This window comes from Lichenostomus cassidix, chromosome 9, assembly GCF_008360975.1.
Source record: "Lichenostomus cassidix isolate B80296 chromosome 9, HeHo_3.0, whole genome shotgun sequence".
Classification (NCBI taxonomy): domain Eukaryota; kingdom Metazoa; phylum Chordata; class Aves; order Passeriformes; family Meliphagidae; genus Lichenostomus; species Lichenostomus cassidix.
Genome location: NC_139490.1, coordinates 9,812,380 through 9,834,917, shown reverse-complemented (window position 1 = coordinate 9,834,917; position 22,538 = coordinate 9,812,380). Strand labels below are relative to the sequence as shown.

The 22,538-nt window shown below is 44.4% G+C and overlaps 1 long non-coding RNA gene across 1 annotated transcript in view; it reads right to left on the bottom strand.

The window, feature by feature from the left end:
- Positions 1 to 22,394, bottom strand: part of LOC146433249 (uncharacterized) — a 46,328-nt gene extending 23,934 nt beyond the window's left edge. The window contains exons 1-2 of the long non-coding RNA XR_014854024.1: positions 22,306 to 22,394; positions 7,056 to 7,214 (exon numbers count right to left, since the gene is read on the bottom strand). This is a non-coding gene — a long non-coding RNA (uncharacterized LOC146433249). The remainder of the gene's footprint in view (positions 1 to 7,055; positions 7,215 to 22,305) is intronic.
- Between the last annotated feature and the right edge of the window lie 144 nt (positions 22,395 to 22,538).

Below are 22,538 nucleotides of genomic sequence, written 5' to 3'. Positions count from 1 at the left end.
AGTTCTGGCGCTGGCTGAGGTGCCTGGGATGTTTCTGTGCTACTTTGAAGGTGTCTGTGCTTACAGGTGTGTCTGTAATCCCACCCAGTCATGTACCATGGTCCAGTGAATAGGACATCACACTGGAAGTACAGGGAAATGAGGTTTGCACTCCTCCATATCATAAGGGAACCTACAAAAGAGCTGCAGAGGGACTTTTTATATGGGCATGCAGCAATAGGGCAAGGGGTGGTGGCTTTAAACTGACTGAGGGCAGGTTTAGATTAGATATAAGGCAGGTTTTTTATCATGAGAGTGATATAACACTGAAGCAAGTTGCCCAGAGAATTTGTGAGTGTCCAATCCCTGGAAGCACTCAAGAGTTTTGAGCAACCTGGTATAATGGAAAATGTCCCTGCCCCTGGCAGGGGGCTTGAACTAGGTGACTTCAAAAGGTCCCTTCCAACCCAAATTATTCTATGATTCTGTGATGTATAATGGTTTGTTCAAGTCTCAGATGTTCACTATATCTCCCAGATATGAATTTTCACTGCCAGTATAATGTGAACAAGAATTCCTTACAGAGTGACCTGAGGTCCCCTGATCAAGAGAGTTAAGTGTTATTGTCATAGTCAACTGAAGTAGAGGTAATAGCTGTAAGATTAGTTATATTTATGGCACAGTGCTTATTATCACTCATTTTATGTGCGCTCTTCTCACCAATCCACATTTACTGCTTGGAACATTTTGGGCCCTTATACAGCCTCATAAATCCCACTTAATTTTGATTCAAGGTGGGCAACACTACATCCTAAACTAGTAGCTAAGCAAAGATCTAGAAAAAAAACTACAAGAACTTACATATGGTGGAGAGCATACAATTCACATGCTACTGAATATCTGTGTGCTGTGAAAAGGTGTGGTATTTGGTAAACAATATAAAAAGCTGGAGCTAAAGCTATGAGAAGATTTAACTGACTAGCTCATCAGGAAGCTACAGTAATTCAAAATATCCCAATCAAGGGGCTAGGAATTGCCTTTCATCATTTGTATCAGACTTTATACTCAACAAGAACAGATAATGAAGGCTTTCTATGTTATTTTTAAACTATTGTGAATATATATTCCTAACCTCCTTTTTTTTATTTGCAGGTGTTGGGCTCAGGGTAATTTAGGATCCTGAATTCACAGACAATAGGATAAATGCATTACTAAATGTTGCAGTGAAAGTTTCCAGAAACAATATTCTTTTTCTGGCAGTTACAAGGTATTAAAAATACATTAAGACATTGGGGAAGAGACTATTGATACTCACTGGAGGTGATCTCATGGGTATAATGGAGGTCATGCCAAGTCATGACAAGAAATTGCACAACAGTGTCTAGTTTAATTTCTCCAGTACAAACTGTGCTGAACTCTCACTGTTCTCCACCTGTCCTGAAATATCTTGTTTTGCCATAAAACAAGAGATACCTTGCCACTTGCCACCAACTAGCCATTAGATCTCATAAAAGAGAGACTTTCTCTACTTATAAGTGCAGTGGCTTTCATGGTTCCATGGTGGCAGGTGGTGAGAGATCAGAGTAGGAACACAGCTGACCTCTGATGTCTCATTTCCTCCCACCCCTCCAGAGAGATGGACACTCTGCCCAGCAGTCCCTCCACTCTGCTACCCAGCAGTGCCTCTCTGTTTGCTCTGGAATGGCACTAGACCCATATTCCCTCTTTCAGTCCTCTCTGCCTACACATGTGACACTTATCATGAGCAAAAAAAAAAAAGTTCAGGGTAGATCCCCACCTTCTGAATGTGGATGTAGGAACCCCAGTCCTGCAGGCTAGGATTTCTGCTGGAGGAAAGAAGCCTTGGCTGCCCTCAGTTATCTTGTGAGAAAAAGGCACTTTACCCCAAGACTGGCTCTTGATGGAGCAAAGAAAGAAAGAGTTAAAGTGTCTTAATATCCAGTAGGTTTTGTCTGTGAGCATCTCCTGCTTTAAACACACACTAAGAACTTTCACCACTGCTTTTATTGTCCCTGCTTGGAGACACTTTGATATTTGCCCTCCTGTAAAGGATCCAGCTATTCTCCATGGCTGCTCAGCGCATCCAAGCAGTCTTCCCTCAATGTACAATGCCTCTTCATTTATACTCCTTGACCCAAGCACTGTCTGCTACACTGACCACATCCTGGACGCCCACCACACTCCTGAACACAACCTCCTGGGCAGAAGCTGCCACCTATGCCCAGCTGTTACTATTTTGCAATGCAGAAGAACCTATGAACTGGCCAGTGTTGCTGAAAACCATTTTCTCTTGGGTCAGGTCAACTTTGTGAGTCTGTGTTTGTGATAAATGGCTCACAAGCCAACTCAGACTTGCAGAGTGTATTTTGAAATCCATCATGAGCTCTATTTCAAAACAGAGTGAGAAGACAGAGTATCTTTCATTATGAACACCAAAACTTCACATTGGCTGCTCTCTCATTAAAGGATTTAAGATGCCATTGTTTTGGGACTCTGAGGTCCTGACTTCTGATAAGCAGCAATTGGGATGTTCCTGAATACATTTCAGTGCTGGATACATTTGGTTCCTTCCTTTCTTGGATGCCTTTGCTTTTTCCCTGGTAACAAAAGCTTTCCATCTGGGGCACCTTATGCAATTTATCCTTTTGTCTCTTCCACCAACAAAAAGGATCAAAAAAATGACTAAGAGAACATCATGACTGGGCTACAGTCCCAGGCTGGCAGTCCCTAGCTCTGATGTTGCAGGCAACAAGGAGATTTTTCAGGAAGTAATTTCCAGGGGAGATCCTCAAGCTGCAGTCCCCAACACACGTACATTTTCTCTGGTGCTGTACAGGGGCCACTAGTGCATTCATTAAATAAAAAGCAGCAAGGTTTGGGATCAGAGGCCCTGGTCCACAGGCTGCACTGTCTCACATCAGGTTTAGAGAGGTGGTGATGCAGATGAAGGAGCAACAGCAGCTCTGTCAGGCCCCTCTGAGCTACCCTTAGGACCAACAGCAACAGTAAAGACTTCGGTGCAGGCAGAAAACTTACCTAGGAATCCAGGCAGGCATTAGGGTAGCTGGAAGTTAGTGCTGTTGCCAGGACTACCCTGATACTGGTACCCAACCCAGCCAGTCCAGCATCAAGTATTTTGTTAAAATCTCTGGTAATGCCACATTGCAGAAATAACCTCCCAGCCAAGGGCTGTTCCATGGGGAGCAGATCACTGTGTGCCTGTGCATCAGCTAAAGTCAGGTCACAGTGTGCAGATGGCAAGGAAGAGCAGAAGAAAAGAAATGCCTGTGTTTTACAAATAGGGGAACTGACATGCAGATGGAATAGGCAGCTAGTGTACAATCCTATGGGAATGCTGAGATAAAGCCAGGGAGTGAGCAAGTTCTCCAGAGTCTGAAGTCAGGGTGCCAGTCATGATGTCAGCACTACACACATGCACACACACAACCTCTCTGGCATCTGCCCTGTGGGAAGCAAGGAATTTAATATTTATCTCTTCGAGTCTTTCTTGGCAAATAAAATCATGAATATCTGTGCAGCCCTTTAAGAGCCTTGAACAGAAGGCTCCATCAAAGCAATGTATTAATAGTTTGTTTGTTTTTGAAAAAGGGAACAGATGGACAAAATCTTGGAAAAAGGAAGAGAGAAACAAGATGTGATTCTATGTTGTAAAATTCCTTTCCCACTTCCAGAAGTGACTAATACTCTCCACTTGGTGCTATTGTATAGCAGAGACAAAAGGTAATGCGTTTGCTACGATTTTTTTTTCTGTTTAGAAATCTCTTTAGCAAGCAAACCTCCAGACTGCTGGCCCCACTCTCCACTGCTTTAATGAAAATCTGACACAGAGGTGCCAGTTGATAAAGCCATTTCTGGCATTCTTTATATCCTTATCTCTCTTGTTTTTGGGGAAGTGATGAGGCATTGTGAGGCACAGAGTGCCTGAGAGCTGGATTGCAGGGGGTACCTCATGGCAGCTCTATAAAGATAGATTTCCACTGACAGATCACTCTGCAAGGCACTAGACAGACTCAAGCTGACATGCCTCTTCCTATGCTTCTCAAGGTCTTACTTAGTTCAGAGCCACTTCAAGGCAGTCTCCTTGTGAATGTTTCCAGAAAGCAAACCCAGTTTGTCCTGGGTTTATCACTGATTTGCTTTCAGAACTGCAAAGAGCCTCCAGCACCAAACCCTGGGCATGTCTTCACCTGCAAATTCTCTAATGAAATAGCAATGGCCACTTGAAAGCCCACAACAAGAGCAGGAAGAGAGTTTTCCTTCTTCCAAGTGCCTGTGCTTGAGGTGAAGCAGTTTGCACTTTGTGTTTCCACCAAGGATAGACAGGAAAGCCCTTTCAGTTCAACAGAACACAGCAGGGTCCCACAGCAAGCAAACATCTTCACATCTATTGGGGTGGCTTCCATTAATGCCCACATAGCTCCTAACAGCTTCCAAAGAAATTTTTAAAGCCATAAACCTGCTTCAGCCCCATCCAGGCCTTTAACAGGCAGGTAAGCTGCATGCTAGGTAAAGACATGTATTCAGTTCCACAGGGGAATTTGAAGTGTTACAGCATGGCATGGGCTCCAGTCAGAAAGGGATCACACTGCGATATCTTCCAGAAAATAAAATTCAAACCAGCTGTATTGTTTAATTACCAATAGGTCACATATACATATATGTGCTCATGTATTTTCACATACATTTGTATGCAAGATCATTGCAATGGAATTGAAAGGTTTCATTAAAAAGTATCAGTAGATTAATGTTGTAAGAAATCTTTCCTATATCATAGCAAAACTGAAATTTCAATAACAATATGACTTTTATAGTTTTTCAATTCTTTCCAACTGAAGGCTCAGCTGAAAGTGCAAAAAGCCAGCATAACTCCCCAGGATGGAAGGGAGCAAGAGACATACAAATGCTCCTTCTCTAGCAGAGTGCCACAGAGCTTCTGATGGCCATGAATATCCTGGACTCCTCTTATGCCACCAGTTTAGCACCCTCATGTCCTGCCAGGGCTGGAACACAGTGCTGACTGACTGGCTGACAAGCATCCATCACTACCATCTCTTCACAAGGTATGGAATTTCTGGGAATCAGCAAGTCCTTGCTGCTGACTCAGATCTGATCAGATGTGGCTTGAGATGGTGCAGCTGGGTCTGAATGTCTTTGCTATTGAATGTACAAGCTGGAGCACAGAACTAGATTTCCAGCCTTCACTGAAGCACGTTAATTACCTTTGCACAAGGTTTAAGCACCACATCATCACAGGCAGAATTTGCCTGGCAGTGCCCAGCTAATTCCAGAGGTTAAAAGGAGGAGGGAGAGTTGCAGGATTTATTTAGGAACACCAGAACCACAGATGTGCTGTAATTGCTGATAATCAGGGTATCTGTGTGTCTCAACACAATGGTTGCTGGTGCTGGGAAGAGGTGTGCTTTACTGTGTGCCCCATTCCTCCCTCCCATCCACACAGCCACACACTGGAAAATGCCGATGTAAGGAGCATCCCTGAACTCCACCAACCCTTGTGTGCACACTGTGAAGAGCTTGGCATTGCCAGAGTGAATCCCACGGGAGAGGCAACAGCAGGATCATCACAGCACCTCTGGGCACTTGGGGAGGAACAAAGCAATCCTGAGGAACACAAAATCCTCCCAGCAGCATGCCTCTGCTCTGAGTTTGCTTACAAGAAGATGAGCCGTGCTGCCCTGCTTCCTCCTGCCTCTCTGCAGCGAAAGGCATCGCAGTCAGGGGCAGCACTCCCTTCCCTCACCAGGGCCGATTCCCCGTGCTCCAGCCAAGGAGCTATCCTGGGAAGCAGAGCTGAGGCTGGCGTTCAGCACCAGCGGCAAGGGGAAAGCTCAGCCTGGACTCAGCCCCAGGAGCCACCAGGGCAGAGACCCGCTCAGCAGCCCTCTGGGGGGACAAGCAGGGGACACAGGGGAGACTCGGGCTGCTGAGTCCAGTCTCTTGCTGCTGGAAGCAGACATATCCTAGGAATTTACCAGGTTCATCTTAAAGCTGCTTCAGGTCACTGGATTTCGGTTTGACTTTGTACTCCCAGCGGCTCTGCTGGGAACTGCTTTCCAGACTGTTTTCTGGAGTGGGGCTGCCGAGGTCAGGAGAGAGCAGTGCTGCCTTGATCTCATGCTGTGTTTTAACACACAGAAACAATGTTTATACACAATATAGCTCAAACTGCATATGTGTAGGGAAGCAAGGCACAAGTTCTCTTCTGCCAAAGCAATGGAGCAAGAAAACATCCAAGTGGGTTGCATGCCTGGCAGGGATGGAATGAGTGTTTCATGTACAGCTACTCCCAGCTGCACTTCTGTCCACACCTGGGTCAAAGGCTTGTTCCAAGACAGAGCTTTATAAAGCACAGAGATGTGAGTCCTGCTCCAGAGGGCTCTGTGTACAGGTCTGCAGAGGTACTCAGCTGGGAAGCTAATTTTGCTGTGCAGGCTGGAGTAAGCCACCCATCAACTGTGTCAGCAAAGTGGGGACTGCTGTATTCCGAGATCCCTGGATGATGATCATCACTCAATACCAAATTCTTTGCAGTTCCATTTCACCATCTGATTTCTACAGCAGCCAGTGCTCTATATAGAAATGTCATTTGCTTCATCTCACAAATCCACTGATGAGCTGTTACAGGCCCAGATGTCAAGCTTTACAGCATGAAAAAAATTAGGTATTTGTGGTAGTTTTGTACTTTGTTTAATAGAAAAATAAATTAGGCACTTCTCTGTTAGAAATGCAAAGAGAGCACTGTGCTAGTGGACAGATCTTCTCTAAACAGATTAAAAGGACTATCCATACCAGCAGAAAATAAAATGTTTTGGTTCTTCTAATCCATAGTAGGAAGGAGGGATGGGGAGAATTCAGGTACTGGCATGGTTAGAGGAAAGGATGGACATAGCCACTGTGCTGTCAGAGTTACAGCCCTGTCAGCCCCAGCCTCCCAAAAATGAGGGATTAAGGCACTAGAAGAATTTAAAGCAGAGGAAAATACAAATACTTTGTCATGGGAAATGTTACACTCTTACCTGTGCTTTTTCTTTCAGCCAACATTAGAAAAGACACTTTAATGAAGAGATTTAGCTGCAATATTCCAGGGGCAGGGTCCCTCCAGGAGACAGAAGGATGATAAAAATGGCAGGAGCTGTGCGTGCTGGGAGATAATCTTACTTCACTTGCTGCAACAACTGCCAAGGGACAAGAAAAGCAGCAATTAATTATGCTCATATTTTTTGAAAACTTCTTTTGCTTTGAGAGTTCACTGTTAGTAAAGGAGCCAAAGGTTTTATTTTTAGAGTATGGCTTTTGTTTTGACGTTGCCCAGTCATGAACATGTGAAATCTCTCTGTAATAGGGGATGTAGCAGGGTGTGTGCAGGGGGTCTCGGGAAAAGCTCCAGCCCATCCTCCCCAGGTGTCATCCAAATCTCTGAGCAGACATTTCCATTTTCCCTGCACAGTCCAAGCATATGCAAAGGGGTGGGAAACAACCTCCTGCTTCTTCTACAACTGAGCGCAGCAATATAAAAACCTCATTCTCTCTCCTTTTATGTTGCCCATAAAGCTCCAAATGTTGCTCTTAAATGGAGTCCCCCTCATGCATATAATTGAGTGAGTGATTTCTCAGCCACCTGCATTATGATTTTACTGGGCCAAATGTTGCCCGTTTCCTCTGTTAAAGCACTTTCTGCTGAGTTTTCAGCTGCTGCTATGCATGAATTTTCCAGAGCAAGCGTAGACAGCAAGCAGTGTAGAACAATTAACACTTCCAGCTAACCTCATTAACTTCCATTGTGCATCAACAACAATATAAGATTCAGATTGATGTCACTTGCTGCTTTCTTAGCAACCCTGAAAATCCTGTGCACTTTCCTTTCCTGAGAGCCTACATGCAGAAATAAAAAGCCCAACAGTTCCAGAGATAATTCATTACCACCGCACTGGAGTGAAGGCAATAGCTCCCTGACAGTGATGCGTAGGAAGGCCAGCTTCCTCTTGCTCCTGCCAGGCTGCAATTTCTGATGTCTAATAATGCAGCTGAGCTCAATTTGCAACCTGAGCTCAGGAAGGATTTCCCCTTCCTTCATAAGACAGGTTACAAAAACAGTTAGAAAGCAAAAATGTCCTTTGTTTCATGCTTATTTTATTTATCCTTTTTTTTTTTTTATTAATTGCTCACTAAAACATCATATGGGCATCACTGTCCAGCTTTCAAATGTGTTTGGAGGACAGAAGAGAATCATAACAATTTCTGTCCTACAAATAGGGAAACTAATCCATCAATGTCATGAGACATCCCAACACTTGCACAGATCATGAAGCAGCTAAGTTTTTCCCAGTTCAATATTCTAATGGACCAATAGCTGCATTGTCTGATACCTGGAAAAAACGGAATAGAACGTTGACAGCCCCAGAATTGTGGTAAGACTACCTTTTTTATCCCCTGTTGAACATTATGCTTTGAGAAACAGTAAGATGCAGGTACTGAAAGTCAGAAATCCTCCTAGATCATTAAAACCAGAAGTTGTATAAAAAACATTATTAGCAGCATTTCTCATAAGTACTTGGTTTAACTTCATAGCCTGCTGTTCCTTGCCAAATTGTTTCTAGGGGAAAACCACCCAAATATAAAGAACAATTTAAGCAAGACAGACTCTCCTCCTCCCTACTTGGCTATGCTACCTTATCAAGACAGACAACTCAGGGCAAATCAGACCAACTACACCTACAAAAATAAATAATCCTGAAATCTGCATGCAACAGTTCACACATTGCTGCCATCCCATGCTGACCACTCACTCCTCCTCTGCCCTTCAAAAACCCTTGACTTCCATGAACATTGAAGATTAGGGGGTCTCTCTTCCCCTGGTCTCCAGAAGGACTCTATTTCCTTCCAGGTTTTTAGCCCAAGGTTGAATTGGGCTCCTTTGCAGCCTCCTTTTCCTTGGGGAATAGGCCAGAGAGTTTCAGGATTCACCCATGAGCCTGTCTCAAAGGAGGTTGCAACATTCAGTCTTGGATAACCCACAAGCCTCTACTTTTGGATACCTTCCACAGGAAAAATATTTTTAATCTGAAATGTTCCAGTTTAATTTCTACCAACAATCAGCTTTTGGAGCAAACAGATCTTGTCCGTGGGTTTTGGGGTTTTTCTGAGGGGAAGAGGAGGTGTTGGCGTTGTTATTTTTTAGTTTTTGTTTTATCCTCCTATGTCTAGATGCATTTTTATAGTTCATCAGACTTTGAAAAGCCACCCTCAGTACATCATAACCATGCCTCAGATAATGATCTAGCTGTACTCATGTTTTGCTATCTTCCAGGCTAGTTTAAATGGATGTTTGGATTCCTGGCAAATTCACAAATTAGGTGGCAAGGGGTAAATATGCAGTACTTAACATGCAAAGCAAAATCAAGGACATGTTGATCTTGGTTTGGCTTTGCATTCAGTGTAAACAAAGTCCTGCGACTTCCATAAAGAAAAGCTAAAAATTAAAGAGCATGACTTTTTTTTTTTTTTGTCCAGTGGAGATTTTTTGCATCCCTTTGCTAGGGTTTAACTCCTTTCTGTTGCTGTGTAGGCAATTTCTTCCAGGTTGGGTAAGGTTTACGGAAAGACCTATCATCCCTTCCAACCTGACCTACTCACCTTCTTTCTGGAGAAATAGGTCACACTTTACGATAAGTGAAAAAGATCCAGTAATCCTGCCTTGTCCTCTTCCTGGGGGTGCTGAATTACATCCTATAATCTGTTTCCCAGGGCAGAGCCTGTTATTTTAAGAGACGGGACACAGTCCAGATGCTATGAGTTTTACTGACCCAGCACATCATCCTGAGTGTCATGAGTAAATTGGCTGCTACAAATAGTTTATTCCTTTCTCTCCTGCAATTCGCCACCCAAGACCTGCATGGTCAATGCCTGCTGCTTCTTAAGATGGTACAAACTGTCTGTTAATGAAGCACCTGCATGCACACAACACCCAGAGGTGAAACTGGTGAGGAGGCAGCAGATGCCTGTCCTGGAACACTCATTCTCCATGTGTTTTTATCCTGTCCAATGTAACTAAGGAAACGTACCAAAACCTTTGGCAGTTTTTGACCTCAAGTTGGGATAGTGACAACTGCAGTCTAATATACACCCCTCCAATAAACATTGAATTTATTCTGTATTGATTTTTAGATAGAAATACTGTAGAGAAATGGCCCTTCCACAAATGAAACTAATTTGAGCCAGCTGCTTTTTCCAGAGACTACCAGAGCACAGCAGACACTTTTTGCTGTAACCCTTCAGCTATAACTCTAATCCATCTGGAAAGTTCCACCTTTGGCAGAAGTGGACAAGGAAGGCGGCTACTGGTTCACCCTCAGCAGAGCTGAGTCAGAAAGGGACTGTGGGCAGCCTGTGCTTGGCAGGGGTAGGAAGCAGAAGAGACAAGTAGTTAGAACCTTAAGGGCTAGAAAGTTATTTGGAGATGAGAACCTGGTAGGTGACTAAGAGAAAAGAGGCAAAGAGATATAGCTTTTGTTCTGTGATGACCTGTGCAACTTAGAAACCAGAAATTATTCCTCCAGCTTGAAAATTCAATAGGACCAAGTGTAACAGGAGGAAGGCAAAAAGAGTAAGAGTGAGGAGGGCACGGGAATTATCATGCGTGACATAGCACCCAGGGTGTGAATACCGAACACATCTGAAGATGAAGAACTAGTTCTTGTTGTCCTTTCTCACCACAACAAGGGTCAGGACCAAGCAGGAGCACGTGACATGGGTCACGTTCATGGCAGAAGAACAGAAATCTGCAAGCGTACGTGAGGGCAGTCAGGACTTGGCATCAGGAGCCATCACCAGATAAGGAAATGCAACCAGCGAGCGAAGGCAGGACCTGGCAGCTGGTGCTGCCTGTTGAACCCAGCTCCTCACCCTTCAGATGGGGTTTGCAGAAAGCAGGAACACTGCTGCAGCCTTCGTGCCACTTTCCTTGGAACAAAGTGTTGAGGCACCCAGGAGGGTGCACAGGGAAAGCAGACATTTATTGGTACTGTTGTTTGCACCATGATTTGGTTCATAGCTGGTCTGGAAAAACAGGCACCAAGGACTCGAGAGTGGTTTGGATTTTTTTTTTAGTTAGGAAAAAACCAAAAAACAAACAAGGCTGCGTGCAAGACAGCTTCTGAGCAAATGAACCATGAGAACTTGCTCCAGCCCTGCCCTCCCTTCTCCTACCCCACTGGCTGTGACTGAGCCTCTTCGAGGCATCTGATGGACCTGCCACCTCATGTTTTAGAGAATAAAGCTAAGTAAAGGAAGGAAAATGAAAGCAATGCTTTTCTTCGAATGGGGGATCAGGGTACAGCACCATGTGTTACTCCGGTTTACAGCAGCCTGTTTAGCTCCTAGGGTGATACTTACTTGTACCGGGGCCTGATTTTTTTTCTGAGAAATAAGCCTTGTAGTTACTGAGTTGTGCTCTTTACCACACAAGAGATCTCCAGAAACCCCAGCAAGCTGGTGGTAGATCTAGACCTGGCTGCTGTGCATGCCCTGCTCACTAGACTGATACCCTTTCCTTAGGGTAGCAATCATGCAGGGCCTAAGAGAACTAAAACACCAAATCACCAGATACAACCTAAGCCATAAAGCACTTAAATGCACCATACTACTGAAACCTTTCAGTCCCACAGCTCCCATCCCACAGATGGGAGCCTCAGGCTGGATCCCACAGCATGGCAAGGCTGCCAAGAACCTCACTGGCAGCCAGTCCTGGAGCTGAGCTGTCTCTGCTTCTGCAGGGCCAGAAAGCCCCTGGGGACAAACACAGCAGACAGGAGGAACCATATGAAGATGAGAAGTCTTAGCCCACACTGGCAGCTCATTTCCCACAGAACCCTCAACTCTGATTTGATTTAGCTACCAAACTACCAGATTTCTGCCTTAACCACAACCACCAGATGCACCTCAGGTGAAACCCAGACCCTCATGCAGTTTCCCAGAAGTTCCTTCCAGCTCAGACACTGCCTCACTTGGCAAGTCTCAGGTCACCTGGTAAAGGTACCGTGAAATGACAGTTATAACATTTCCCCTGTTCCTTCCTGTCCATCAAGTCTGCGAGGCAGCCTGGTCCCCTCTGTTTTGGCATTGTTATCAGAAAAGCACCCAAGGGTAAATAAGTACAAGCACCAAGGTACAAGTGTCAAGATATATGGGGTATGTAGCACATATTTGTGGGAGAAGGTAGTTTTCTTCCCAACACACAGATCCATCTCCAAGTAGGAGGAACTAGGAGACACCCAGGTTTTTGGGGTTTTTTTTTTTTTCTTTCCCTCTCATTTTTCTCTACTTCATTCAAGGGTCCAGCTAATTTCTGTTGTTAGCCCTTGTTTGTGGTGGTGGGTGACCCCAACCCTTAGCACAGGGCTGAGAAAAGCACAGTTACTCTCTCCTCCCCCAGCACCTTATCCTCTGAGTTCCCCATTGGGACACACTGTGGTATTGTGTCCTGGCCCTGGCACGGGTGGCTGCATGCAGATGCCACTGCCATCCAGATAATCAGCAGTTATTGTTGTGACAGTCCCTGAACATCACTAGGAGAGGAAAATTTGGGGTGTTTATTAGGCCATAGTGATTTCTGAGAACACAACTGGGATTGGGGTCTGTCAACCCCATAGTCCAGACACGAGAATGTCAGCCCCTTGCACCTGTCAGTGAGCCTTATTGCCAGCAGAGAGGAGCTCTATTTGATTTTTTTTTTTAAACAGCTCAGTAGATCATGTCAGCAGACAACAATGTGCTCACTCCACAAGACACAGAATTTGACAGGCAAAACAACCTGCCAGTTACTTATCATTAGTGCAAATGACTGATTTTTCGGTTCACCGGCAGTTCAGAATAATCTGAAGGTTTTATTTTGAGTCAAACTGAAGAATATTTTTTTTTCCAGAACTTTCAGCTCACCTTGATATTTCACATTTCTACTCCAATCTCTTTTAAATAAAACTTATTATCTTCTAAAAAATGCAAAAACCAAAAGAGAATAGAGGGATGCTTCATTTGATCCAAAACTATTTCTATGAGCTAAACTTCCAGCAAAAAAAATAAATGGGGAGGGGGAGGAATTAAAGACCAGATATTTCTCCCAGTAAACAGAAAATTATGGTCAGTTGGAGTCCCAGATTTTCCTTGAAAAAAACCTTGTAATGAAAATTTTGGAATGGCCATAGCCTGCTTCTCCACCATTTCCCCCACCCTTCCTGGTCAGGCTGCAAAGCCCATCACCCACATCTATTTTTTGTAGGCTTAGAGATCAAAAGTCAAAAGGGAAAGAGCTGTTCATTTCCCATCACTCTCCTCCCTCATTCCCAACAGTGTCCAAGGTCTTTTGCACATCAGTGAATGCTGTTCTGCTTCATCCCTGACTATTTCACCCATCCAGAGCCAGCCTTATGCCATCCACTGGCTTGGAAATAAAAACACATTTAAGAGTCAACCAAGGGGAAAAAAAAAAAAGGAAAAAAAAAAAGCAGTAGGTGTGCAGGCCAACCCTGCAGGTGCTTCTGCAATTGAGTCTTGGCTCAGGGCAGTAAGCGTTAGTGACTTTTAATTTCCTCTGTCCCCAGGCATCCTGGATAATATCACTGAGATAGCTCCTATTCAACTCCTGACCTGGCAGACAGTGCTGGGTATCCCACCGTGCTCCATTGAGTACACTAAGCCTCACATAAGCCCTCTAAGCCACAGGGCTACTTTGGTGAGTCATTTAATAACACTGAGCATGCTTTTCCCTACAACTTTGCAAGGAGGGGAGGAATCTACTGCAGGGAATTAAAGACCCCCAAACAAATTTTAAACACAAATTGAATTTTTTAATTGGACTGGAGTGCTGAAGCATATCCAGATCTTGACCTCAAACCAGATCAGGAAGGAGAAGTAGGCAGTCAGTTGGCTCTGGAGGTTTATAGGGTGTCACAGGTGCCTTTAATAACCAATACTGCAAGTTAATAGCTTGGTTAGGGATGGGAATAGACTAAAGATGATACCAAGGAGTTGACTTTTAGTCGAGTTTGCTTTGAAACAAAAGCTAATAATCACAACTGGAACAGGAGGCTGGAAAGACTCATGGATTACTACATTTAAGCTATTGCTATTGCAACCACTTTCTTACAATTGTGACAATTTTTTGAAGTTTGTTAAGCCACATCCTTGCCCAGGACACTCTGACACTGGTTGCTCCTACTGGGAAGAAATTTCAAACTCTGACTGTTAGAAACTTTCTCCTAATTATCAGCCCAGTACTCTGTGGTTAGCCAATAACATTCTCCTTTAGCTTTAGTAGCTATTCTTCTCATCTCTTTTGGAGAAACCCACCAAGAAGGTCTTGACCTGAATGGCAACAGAATCACAGAATCAGGAGGACAGGTATCAGTCAACTGCTTGAACATGACAGTTTTAATTGATCCTATTGATCAGCTCTTGGTTACCCTGGAAGAAAAAAAAGTGTTGAACTATTATTTGGTAGCTGCAGTGCTACCTTGCACTGCCTCCCATTTCATCCCTGTTCCCTCCCTTGGCTACAAATTTCCAGAGGTGTCAAAGGCAGCTGAACCAAGTTAAAAGTTTGCACATAGCTTCCTGGAACAGCTTTGAGAATCAGAGTCCAGGCAGGATTTCAGACCTAAGTCTCCAGTTCAGCTCTTGCTGAAGGATCAACCAGAACATCTTTGTGAGTGCCTGAGAGCCACTGGGGTGCACAGTGCTCAGGCATTTGGCTGCTGCTGAGAATCCTACTCTGATGTCTATTCAAGTCATGACCTGAGCACCCAGTGCTTCAGTTTGCAGACAACAGGAACCAGGAGCAGTCGGCATTTTCGAGCATCTTCGATCTGTTAGCTGACATTTTCCAAAGATGAAAAGCCTTTGGGTTGACTGCCCACAAGAGAAAGCCCCCTGCCCCCCAGACAGCTCCTTCATGGGCCCTGGCAGTGGGCCCAGACAATGTCAACAAGCTTTGAGCATGACTTATAGCACTATCTGAGACAGTGAAGAAAGCAGAAACTCCCATGACAGCATTCACATTCAGGTCTTGTTGATGAAACTACCAGTCACTAATGCCAAAAACAGCAGAGATTATTTTTTACCATGTGGGCTTCAAAATTCACATCAACAGGCAGATTGGCATCTTTCACATAGTTCCTTAAAACACCTCTCTGCCACAAGTCTACCCCTCACACCCATCTGGCAGCAGGCTCACCCATGGCAAGGCACAGCTTCCTCCTCATTTCATCCTCCTCCAACACTCCCATTTGCGTTTTGTCCACTTGTTGCATCCTGTCTAATTCCTGTTCAGGCGTTCGTCAGGGAGGGGAAGGTTGTTTTTGCTACTTGCCTGTGCTGCACCCAAAGTAATGAGCCCAGAACCTTTATGTGATCTCCTGCCTGATACTCTGATTTAAGGTGGGACTACAAGGAAGACTTTCCTTTCTTCACCCTTGACAATCAAGTGAAAAACACACGATTTCAGAAAAACAAAGGTAATTGGGAAACCTACTTCAGGGCCTGTCCAAAATATTTAATTTGACAAGCAACATTCTGGGTTTGGAGTTACTTCAGTTTGCCTTCTCTCTTTCCACACTTTCAAACCAAAATTCTGCACATCAAAAATATCCTTTGGAAACAGAAGTCAAAATGCTGTCTGCAAGCCATGGGAAAATACTTGATGTCAACATCCCTATTCTTGCCTTGACCAAAACTCAAACCATATTTGAAGCTAAGGAGCAAATAGGCTGGGCCTTTCAGAAGCAGTTTTGAGCCAAATTTACTGTTCATTCACAAACTCTAACCAGATCTTCATGCAAAGCAACACAACCACAGCTTCAGGTCGCTCGTGACCTTGGCCTTATTCAAAACAAATGAAAACCTAATGCTTACAGATTTTAAGTCCTAATCCACAAACATCCCAACCCTCACACTGTTTACTCAGTATTAAAAAAATATGGGTTTTACTTTCTTTTCTTCCCTGCATCTCTTTTCAAACAAATCCTTCCTGCCTTTGGACAAGCTGACATTGTGTGTGTCCTTGAGTGTGCTCAAAAGCAAGGCAGAGCGTTCCTTTCTCATTACATGGCTTGGCTTATCAGCCCAGCAAAGGTTTGGGTTTCAGGTGTGGCTCTGTGCCAGGTGTGACTGGCCACACATCACTCACACAGCACCAGAGGCAGGGGCACAGCACATGTACAGCCTTACAGGCTGTCCTTTATCAGAAGCACCATAAAGAGTTTCTTTATCAGAAACTCTGCTCTCACCTGCTGATCCTCATGGACAAACAAATGGCCTCTAGCCTCAGAAGATGGATCAGGAGGAATTAAATTATATTTAGCAGGTTGATTGAGAGATACGATATGATTTGCCCACTGAGAGCAGGAATAGATTCTCAGCTGTATTTTGGTTTTACTGTTCTATAGCCAAAATCCACAGTGAAGAAAGGCTGGTAAAACTGGGGTAAGACATTTGTCTCTTCTAATGTATTAACAAGAGCATTAATGCAGAGATTTTAGCACCTAAAGTGCACTGGAAATTATTTACAAGAGATAGGCCAATGAGGAAATAGTTCCTAGAAAATGGGATGAGTTGGTGTGCTAGACAATGCCACTGCAGAAAGGTTGTATCCTGGGATACCCATAAAAACAGGACTACCTTGAATCCATTGAGGTGTCCTGTTACTGCACACTAGTATGAACAAACTGGTAACTCAGCTTTCACCTATTAATTTTGAAACTGCATACTCTATTTACATATACATGTAAGATACTCTACATATGAACAGTTTTCATTTATGTCTCATAATGAAAATGGAGTCCATATGCTGTCTGGGTGTTCAACACCCCCACCACCAAAGACCTTCTACCATTCTTTGTTGTGCCACTCTGCATTTTTCTAATAGCTTATGAAGCTATTCTGAAGTTACTACAAGAATAATTCAGAACATGCATCTCCAGGAGGACTTGTAAAGAACAGTCCACATCTTTTCCACCAGCAAATCATTAAAAACCATGCCTGGGTGTTCTATTGCCCAAAAAGTTGTCCATTTGGCTGGTTGAAATTGCCAAACCAGCTTTTTCCCATAGTGGGTAGAAAAGTGGTGCCATTGGCCAAGGAGGTCTTTCTCAAGCAGACCAACTCTTGCAAAAAGAGGGAGGGTAGAGGTGCTAGGAAGGAGGAAAAGCTCTTCTGGAGGTGTAAGGAGATTGCAAGCTTTGACAGGGCAGTGCAGCCTCTGGTAACTTTTCCAAGCTCCTAGCAGCCCTTGTACTAATTTAAGTGTCTCTGTACTCTGGAGAAGCTGCAAACATTTGCAGACTCCAGGTAATTTCTTAACAGGTAGTTTTGGCTAGTTAATTATGCCCTGCAGCTCTTTGTCTCTCACAGAATGAATCCATAGCCCTGAATTCACAGACTGAATTAATTTCCCTTATTCATGGCCTGGACAGAGCTTTTACTACAGGGAAACCTCAGGTGCCTGGTATTTGTGCAAATTTTCAGGTGACATGCCAATTTGGCAACGCCTTCAGGATTTGCCAATGTTTTCATGGGAGAAGGTCCTGAGCACTCAGATGGTTACCTAGTCCCTTCCCACACCTTGGGGCAGATATAGCACCCCCAAAACCTTTCCTCAACTCAAACTATTCCCTGAAGCATTTGTCAGATATTTGGCTCAAGTCACTTTTTATACAATTGCTGATAGGTCTGTCCTGATCACAGTATCCTGCAGTCTTAGAGGTGTTTACCCTCACAATAATCCCACAAGTTGGGGCACTGTTGCTGTTCCCCCATTGTACTCCTAGAGAACTGAATCACAGCACTGACGTAATTTGCCTGAGGCAGAAGATGAAGTCTGGGGCAGAACAGGGAGCTGAGCACAAGTCACTCAAATCCCTGGCACGCTCTCCAAGCCCAGACCATCCCAATGGCCTGTCATGTTTGTGAAAACCTCTGGCAGGGCTTTAGGTGGAGTGTGTAAGGTTTTCACTTGCTTGAGCATGCACGGAAGTGCCGGCCATGCCTCCGTGGGTGAATCTGCCACAGCAGGATGGATGGGATGCCATTGCATCACAACCCAATAAAATTCTGCAAAACCCTCAGGAAGAGAGCCTGGTGCCAGGCACGGGAGCAGCAGGTGAGCTGTGGGCAGCCGATGAACCTCTGGACAAGCAGGATCATTCAGCACCTGATGCCAAGCCCAGAGCAGCCACTGTCTCCAGCATGTTTTGAGCACACTTGTTACAGTGATCACTCAACACCAGAGGTGTTTGTGAGATCTGCTCTGCGTGTGGTGATGTCCAGCTGGCAAGAGATAACTATTAGACTTCTGCAGTGCCCTGTGCACACTCCAAATTAAGCAAACCCTATGTTTAAAGGCATAAATCAAATCACAGTGTTGTCTCTTCCAAGAGGAAGATTTTAAAATCCAACTTCAACAAAACACTCAAAGGTGCAGAAGCCACTTAACAACTGAAATCGCTAGAAATGCTCCTTGAGGCTTTGAGATGCCCCCATCCATTCAGAGAGCAGTCAAAAGATGATGATGCTCTAACTCCCTGTCTTGGGGCTTTGTTTCCTCAGGATGATGCTGAACATGGGATAAAAATCCTGTTGAAACTGATGGAAAGCATTGAAGCACATTTGGGCTCAGCTCTCCAGCAGCAAGGCACTAAACAGCAGGGTGGGCTTTTACTTCTTATTTTACAAAGATAAAAATCCTGCCTGGAGTTTGTACAGCTGGAAGATAAATGGAGTCAATGCACAAAAACCACCCACCACTGGCAGCAGCAGAGAGATAAAAGTTGCTAGAATTTGATTGCACCCATTATTAAAACTTATCTTTAACCATCTCTCTGTCTATTGATTTCTAGCCAACTATTAACTAGCAATGACCTTAGAGGCTTGAAAATAACTTGGGAAGTCAAGTAAACAAAGGGGAACCCAGCTGCATACAAAGAACCAAGATATTTGCAGAGACCCTCTTTGCTTCTGCTCATTGCAGTAAACTGGTGCTGAGTATTTTTCCATTTAAACATCTGAGTCAGTGATCCAAGAAGATGAGGGTGTGGACAAGCAACTGAGTGTACAGAGGAGCACAAGGAAGGAATAGGAGTTAATTTTAATTGTGTCTAGAGCCTTAAATGAATGTAATCTCAACCAAGTAAAAGACAAAGGTTCACATTTTAAGAGCTTAGCTCCACTGGCTGCAAGCCTTCAAGTATACTAAAAAGAAACATTAATTATACACAGGTCAATTTGACTTTTTCAGGATATAATATGATGCTGTACCTAGTGCCAAAGACAGCCATTTTTATTGTTTAAAAACCTTGTGAAAATGGGCAATAGAAGTTTTTTAGAATAAGAAAGTATTTCATCATGCACCTATATCTATCTTCCAAACTACTTCAGGCCTCAAGTTTCTTCTTTCCATGATCTAAGAATTTTCACCCCATGTCCTTTTCCTCCAGCAGCACATCTACTCTAGTGTCCCCTACATTTCCCTTTGTTCCGTGATTCCCTCTACAGTCACCACGACCTTCACCTTACCCAGCCCTGGACCTGCAGCATCCTCAAATCTCTAACCCTTCCCAATACACTCAGCTCCTCCCCATGTCCTGGAACCATCATCTGGGGAAGAAGCATTTACTGTGGCTTGTTCCAGGCTATTTGTGCTCTAGCTGGTCAGTCAGCACCTATAACTTTTGAAAACTCCCTGAGTGTTTTATACAGAGCACAGTATTGCCTGGCCATTGATTTTCAAGAAACTGTTGTAACAAGGATTATTTGGGCTGTCCTGTTTAGGTTGGTTGATCAACAGGTTTTACAATTTCTGAAAGAACACAATAAAGATACCAGTGTTACTATTTTGACAATAATTAATATTCTTACGCACCACTTTCTATGCTACTTTGGTTTTGGCCTTGCTTAGTATTGTGGCCAGAGCAGTAGTAGAAGAAATTCTCTCAAAATCTTGGAGAAATATTGTCCACTTGTAAGCCTGTTGATTTAAATCTCATCCTGGATCAAGTAGCTGATCTATGTGTGACAGTAATATGAACTGTGCAAAACAGGGCCACATGTGATGATTGTACAGATCAAACTGGGAAATTTCAGAGAGAAACGTGGGATCCATTGGGTTTCGGAAATCAAATGTAGGTCTGTTTCACCTTAACAGAGAAGAGAGCTTGGGACATTCCCATATCCAAGTTCATACAGGGCATAGTCATACATAGTGGAGCAAGAAAAGCCAATGTCTCTTTAGTCATAGTCCCACACTACAGAAAAAGCTCTTGCAAAATTCTGGTGTTTCCAGTTTGTGGGGAAGTCCTTTAGAAGAGCTTTAAGTGCTTTTTCATTCTCTCACTGTAGGCAAACCAGGCCTACAGGGCAGCACAAATAAAGTAATTTGAGGCCAGAAGAGGAAGATGTCCAAACTCTTCTTAATTTGAAACCTAAATAGAGCTCTAAATATTCTGTCAATTCAGCCATTCACACAAAGGATTATTTTTGGACTGACTCAGATGATCCACCATCCATCCTCCTCAAAGAACTTTTAAACATTTTGACTCAATTGGATCACATTTGAAAGAATGGTAGAAATCTAGGCAACAAGAAGTGCCTGCAGGATTTAGCAGAACCCACAGAAGAGATCCAGAGGGGTTTCCACTGTGGGAGGGCACATGATAACAACCCTTGGGGAGCAGCTGCCTGGCCAAGCAGCACATGTGTCCTGGCTGGCCAACCAGAGCTCTCACAGCTCTGTCCAAGCTACAGCATTACGTTATCTTCCGTGTCACGGAGCCACAGGAAGAGCAGTGTGAAAAGAGCTGGGCTTGTTATGATAGAAACAGAAGTAGGATGAAAAGGCCAAAGGACAAAAATCCACAGGAGACTTCAGTAACTCTGGTGTTCAGGAAACAACAAGGCTCTTTCCCATCCCTTCATCTTCTTCCTGTGAAGGGTGAGATTACCCACCCTAAAGGCAGGAAGACACATACACCTCCCTCACCAGAAGAGGCATGGCATTATAATAGCAGGGCTATTTTTTCCCCAGGAAAAAGAATGAAATCAGCTATTTACACTGGACAAATTACAAGCTCTGGAAAGCACACGAGGCACACAAAGAGAGCAGTTGTGTCACAAATAAATATGTGGTGGGGGGGAACTTATTGATTAGCTTTGTAAACGCAGTTGCCCAATCAATAGCAATTTCTGGAAATGCCTGGTACTTATTTGGTGCAGCTTGTACAATGAGGATAAATAATAAGAGTAGTTAAGGGGCACGTCTCCTGACACCACTGCCGAGCCCTGCACAACACAAAGCCAGAACGTGGTATGACAATTGCACAAGCCAGGACTAATCCACTCTGCTTCTAAAAAAAGAAAAATCACAAGCTCAAATCCAAACACAGCCACGCTATCAAAATAAACACCTGGATCCCAAAGGTATCCAGACAAGTTCCTGCTGTTCCTGCTGTAGATGGCTGGAACTGGCTCCAGGATGGTATGAAACTCACCCGTTCTCAGCTATGCTCAGCTGGGAAGGCATGGGTGCCCCAGGACGACTGCTGTATGGGAATACACAGACCCTCCCCTCCTCCCTGAGCACAGTAAAAGCCCCAGATCTTGGACCAGGAAAAAAAATAAAGGCACAAAGCTGCTTTCCAGAATGGTTTGCCTGATGCAGCCCCTCCATGCCAGCAGCAGTCCCCTGCCTCTTGGGGGCTTGGTTTGGACATGCTGACCTCTTCCCATGCCTTCCTCTTCGAAAGCCCAGCCGTGTTGGGGCAGCACAGGGTCCCAAAGCAGGAAGGACCCCAGAGAGGCCACACTAAATGCTGCTGGCACAACAGCAACTCAGCAAGAGGCATGGAGGGTCAAATCTCACCAGCAGGGCTGCAAGGAGCCCCTAGTTAACCCTGACCCAGGCTCCTGGTTATACCACAGCCCTGTGCTAAATGTAGCACCTGATGGGAAGAAGGGAAAATCCACCTCAGCTCCCCAGAGGCTTCTCTACTTCCTTTCTTTACAGATAGGAAGTTTGCTCACATTGTAACATGAGATCATAGCACAGGAAAGACTGAGGAACCAGACGCTCATTTAAGCTGCAGCTTTTTTGCTGCAGCTGCCAAGGATAACGATGTTTGTATGAACCCTGTTTACAGATACTGCTCACAGCCCTCCTGTGAGGTGGCCTGTGCAAGAGCCCATGACCAGCTCATCATAACAAAGACCTTCACCCACCCAACTCACTTTAAGCAGCTGCATCACTCCAAACATGATGGGGAGGCAGTTTCCACATCCTCAGCACCCAGCACTGCCTATGCAACTGAAGGTTGAAAGAAGAGAGAGAAAGGTGTTTGTAACATGATCCCTTATGTAGTTTTTGGTGCAGATTGCTGCCAGCTGGGTGGTGAGAGGCAGGGGAGCTGCTCTTCCCACTGGAGAGAGCCCACAGGTGTTTCATATTTTGCCTTAGGGCCCTA